Source organism: Psittacula echo, assembly GCF_963264785.1.
Source record: "Psittacula echo genome assembly, chromosome: 15".
NCBI lineage: Eukaryota > Metazoa > Chordata > Aves > Psittaciformes > Psittacidae > Psittacula > Psittacula echo.
The window spans coordinates 2,679,783-2,684,961 of record NC_137751.1 but is presented as its reverse complement, the minus strand read 5'-3'; the positions used below and the strand labels follow the sequence as shown (position 1 = coordinate 2,684,961).

Sequence of the window (5,179 nt, the reverse complement as noted above, 5' to 3'; positions counted from 1 at the left end):
GGCGTCACCGCAAGGGTGTGCTGAGGTTGCTCTCCTGGTGTTTCCTGTCCCACTAGTGATCTGAAGTGATCTGCGGGTCTGTATGCTGGGAAGTGATACCCTGGGGGTGTGGGGCTGTTGTCTGAGAGTCTTTTCCTGTGCAGGAATTCAGTATCTCTGAGCGATCATCAATCATCTCCCTGACTGGCTGGGAGATGGGGGAGTCGAGCACCAACTTCATGGAGATGATGCTGAAGGATTGGGAAGATGCCGGGGAAGAGCCACCCACAGTCCCTGAGGAAAACTCTGTTCCCCCTAAGCGGTAGTGTACCAGGTCCAGCCAAGGCCTGGGGCAGTGGGGTGGTTGTGTGCCATAGGCGGTTGGTCAAGGAAGCCAACCGCTGGGGCATGGGGCCGCATGAAGGGCCTGGGAATTTCTCCAGCCAAGGGAATGAGCACAGCACAGCCTTTGGCACAGCCTTTGGCACCATGCTGGCACCCCCCATCCATCTCGGGGGCCTTTGGTGGCAATGGGTCCCATTGCCCCCCCAGGCCCTGGCGACTGCTGCTCTGCCACTCCTGTGGCTCCTGCAGGACCCACCAGCGCTGCTCCAACCTGGGAGAAGAGGTGGATTCCTGGGAATGCTGGGACTGCAGGGACACGGGCACTGGTGAGGGCTGCAGTTGGGGGGCGGGGGGGGGCACAGAAGGTCCCAAGAGCCATGTGGCCACCACTGCTACTTGGGACATGGGGACAGGCTCAGGGCTGTGGTCCAGGGATGGAGAGAGGGAGCGTGGCACAGGCTGGCTGTGCTCATCATCCCCTTGCCCCTCGCAGTGCCCACCTTGCAGCCAGCCCAGGCGCTGGACCCACCGGCACAGGGACCCTCGCGCACTGGCCCAGCTCCTGACACCTCACGTGGGGACGAAGAGGTCGAGATCCCTGCAGGACTCCCGCACACCAAACTGCCCTCCCAGGCCCTGCCCTAGAGATGGGCAGCTTCTCTCTAATAAAACTTGGCGCTTCACAGACGTGGGTTTGCTGCTTCTGCCTGAGCACTGCAGGGCAAGAGCCGCTGCCGTGGCCCCAACCTCCTCCTGGCATCACAGGGGATGCCAGGCTGCTTCCCAAATAGGAGCTGGCACTGGTCAGCCAGTTGAGATGCTGGTGTCACCCCATGGGTGGCTCCGGAGCTGAGCCCAGGCTGGGGAGGGGGAGGCACCGTGGGGGATGCTGTGGGGCCAAGGCTGCTCTGTTCCAGAGAGAGCAGTGACCCCAGGATGCGTGCAGAGCAATGGTGTCACCATGGCTCTTGTCTCTCACGTCAGGGCTCCAGCAGGGACTTCAGAGGCACACAAAGGGCTTGGTAACACAAACACTTTATTCAGGCATCGAAACTCCTGACTGTTCATTAACAAGCAAATTGATATGGTTTAAATTATTTTCAGTTTAAATTATGACTTTGATATAATTTATTTTAGGGTTTTGTTCCCTTTCTTTAGCAAAAAATACTTCGTTTAAATAAGTTAAATAGAATAAGCTTTCCCATTGAAGAAGGCCGCAGTCCAAGTGCTCTCCTGTGTACCAGCGGCTGGGGAAGCACCACGGGCATCACGGGTGGCAGTGGGGAAGGATCAGTTCTCCAGGCTCTGGAAGTGCTGCACATGTGCCTGCACCCAGGCCGCCTGGGGATCTGTGCACAGCTCCTTCTTCTTGGTGACCATGCTGCCAGGACAAGTCCCACGTTAGAGTGCTGGGCCGGGGCAGCGGGGTGCCTGCAATAGGTCCCCAGCCATGTCCCCATCCCTCTGGCCCAGCCACCGCCCCCTTAGCCCCCAGTGGTACTCACATCACTGCTGGCTGGCTGCACCTGCTGCTGGTGATATAGGCAGAGGTGATGAGGCGCCGTGGGATGGGGCGTTGGTGGTAGGTGAAGCAGCACGTGGTGGGGATACCATCTGTGAGGGCAGAGACAGAGAGAGAGCCCTGGTGAGAGCCCAGGCACAGGGGTTCCCAGGGGATTTGCCATCTCCCATGTCCCCTCTTGTGTCCTGTTCCCTGGGTCCCAGCGTTGGCCTCCTGCTCCCAGCCCTCCCCCTGCTGATGGGGATGGAGCTCTCAGTCTGCCCCAGCAGCTCCTCTGGAGCAATGGCACAGGGAGCCCCAGGGAGGATGCAGCCACACCGCACTCACCGAGATGGGCCTCAGATGGGGAGCAGGCAGCCAAGAGGAGAAGAGCGACCAGAGCAGCTGCGGAGACCTTCATGGTGCTGTGGAGCTGAGGGATCTGGAGTAGGGCTGCAGCTGGGGTCTGCAGGGCTCTGCAGAATGCTCGACCCTGTGGCCATGCCCTCCTTTTATCCCCGGCCGCGGGGCGGGCGCAGGGTTTCAAGGAAAGAAAATGAGTCCATGATGCCAGGGAAATTATGTCAGAGCACCCGGATTTGCTGAGCTGGAGAAGGAAACCGCAGAGGGGGAAGCGCTGGCCACAGGGCTGCAACTTTCAGATTCTATTTGGGTGCCCCAAACCCCACAGCACCGACGCCGCCACTGCCGCAAGGATCCCCCACCAGCCATAAGCCAGGCTGCGGCACAAAGCTCCACGGCCAGAGCCCCAGTGGCAATCCCCAGCAGGCAGCAAGCTCCAGGCAGGGATTTGCTTTGCAGCATCGCTGTGTTGAGGGGCTGAGGAGCTGCTCTGTGGATGGACATCCCCAGGCTCTGCTGCTGTTGCTGGCAGAAAACCACTTCCAGAAGAAAGCTCCCAGCTTAGCCCCGGTTTTGGCACAAACATCCCTCCTCACCCTGCTCCCCTGGTCCCAGCAGGGATTCAGAGTTAGCTCCATAGTGATGCATTGCGCATACAGTTATTTCCCCTGAAAGCCCTCAGTTCTTGGTTGGACACATTTGCAAGGGAAGATCATGTAGGACTGAGGTTGTGTTGAGCTGGAAATCATTGGAGGTGGGGAGTGTCTCACATTTATCCCCTTTTTGCTGCTAGTACAATCAAAAGCTTTATCCTCAGGCTGCAGAGGTTGCAGAGACATGGAGGATCAGATGACCTGTAGGGACTGGATCCTTGCCCCACTCCAGGGCTGGAGCAGTGGGCTCAGGCTGCAGCCTAGCCTGCCACCCTTTGTCCCCAGAGTGAACAGAGGATTTACACCTCCCTAAGAATCTCAGTTTTGGGATGCAGTCTGCAACCATCTGACAGTCAAGTTATTGCAGTTACTGCTTGCCCACTTACTCCCATGCAGGAGAATGTCCTCCAATTTAAGTTCTCTCTACTTGCTTAGCCCCCCAAAAAGCAGATACATGTGTGTCAGGAGACAGGGAGTTAAAAGCAGGAGCTGAAGGAGAGGATTCTGGTGGTGTCCCCTCAGATCAGCTCATTGCAGCCTTGCAGATGAAACCTCCAGGAGATCGCAGCATGACTGAAAAGGGGCAGCATTTGCAATCCCAGAGGATAATTCCCAAGCATCCCACTGGTGCGCATCCAGAAAGAGCTGCTCAACTTGTTCCTTTCTCTTTTTTTTCTCCCCCCTTTTACTGGCTTTGCCCTGATCCTGCTCTGTGGTGCCACAAAGGGTTTGCTGCCCAGCTCCCAGGCAAACACCTCCCTCCTGACCCTTGCTCTGGCATGATTAATTCCTGATGCCCTGACTCAGTGGAAAAGTCTAACTCATGGAGATGCTGAGCAATAGTTGTACTCATCCTCTCATCCTCACCCCATGGCAGGGGCAATGCTCCCTGTTCATGCGCAGGGATAAACCTCATGCTGTCAGAGGGTCTCTGTCTGAAGGATGCATCACTCTGAGCATCTCTTGCATGAGAGGAGGTGTAGGATTAGGTTCTCTCCTAATCATGATTGTTTCTTTTAGGCAAGGTGAGAGAGATGAGAACGGGTGTAAATCATCTCACTGGAGACCTTCAGAAGGAGGTGGGCAGTGGAAGGAACAGAAACAATCCCTCCTGCTCCCTTCTCCAACTGGCCATGTTTCAGCTCTTTCTGCTTAAGCCACCCTGTACCTAGAGGTACAAATGAATAAATCCTTCGGTGACCCGTGTCTTCACCTGAGGCATTTGAGAAGGGCTTGCAGGAGAGGTAGTACCTGCTGTAAATGCGTCTGCTTGTCAAATGCCGCTGGATACACAAGAGCAGAAGGAAAAGGCTCAGTTTCTCAGAAGACTGAAGATTTGCATGAGTTTTTCTGGTTTAATGCCACTGCATTAAATTAATGCCCTTGTGTCTCCCACAGAGACCTGCCCCAGACCTCTGCCCTCCAACCACCCCATTCCGGCATTAATCCTGCACTCACCAGAGCCAGCTTTGCTTTGTTTAACAAGAAGTGTGAGGGAGAACATCAGCACATAACAGGCTGTTATAATGAAGGCAACCAGCAATTGCTCTCTGGGTTCACTGTAGGAACAAGGTGCTGAGCTACCCGAACCCCAGGGTGGGATACTACTGGGGATAGTAGCCCTGAGGCAGGGGTGAGCTGAGCTTGGGCAGGAGAACCGAGTCGCAGGGTCACAGGCAGGGATGAGTGATGACACTGGACAATGCTTGGTGGGAGCCCCTTTGCCTGCCTAAGCAGAGAGAAAAGGGCTGGGATGGGATAGGCAAGAGGAAACAGCAAATGCCAGGATGCAAGGAATATCTCACATCCTGAAATCACCGCAATGACAAGGAGAAGCGTGATGACCTGCGGGCATCAGCTTTAGCAATTACCAGAGGAAAGTTTGTCATCCGGTAGGAACCACATATGAAACGTCACAATTGCACGGATTATTTCTGCTGGAAATGACAGAAATATTTCCTTTTTGGTACAGAAGTGGTTGGTCAAGCTTTCAGTTCTCCATTTAGATGAGAGCCGGATGGGACTTCTTCCTAGATGCTGATGAAATACTTTTCATTCTAACTGGAATCCAGGATATTTCAACAAATTCTACAAAATTGCAGTTCAGCAAAAGCAGACAGTTTGCATTTGAGTGTGTTTAAGGAATTAAATATAAGGAACTGATGTAAAGGGAGAGTGAAGAAATGACTTACAGTTTTTATTTCTCCTACCATGGAAGATCTCTGTAAGGAGATGACTTTCTAATCCAGCAGAGAACCACAAGAGAGGAGGAAACACAGGAGATCAGAAACCCCAGCTTTGAAAAACGAAGAAAGAAAAGCCCAGTAGCTAGGAAGGG

General features: G+C 54.5%; 1 pseudogene across 1 annotated transcript; it reads right to left on the bottom strand.

Annotated features, from left to right (window-relative positions):
- Positions 1 to 1,614: 1,614 nt before the first annotated feature.
- Positions 1,615 to 2,246, bottom strand: LOC308227569 (C-C motif chemokine 4 pseudogene; annotated as a pseudogene). The gene is made up of 3 exons: positions 2,174 to 2,246; positions 1,830 to 1,938; positions 1,615 to 1,705 (listed from the first exon to the last, which is right to left on the bottom strand). The product of its transcript is annotated as a C-C motif chemokine 4 pseudogene (transcript).
- Between the last annotated feature and the right edge of the window lie 2,933 nt (positions 2,247 to 5,179).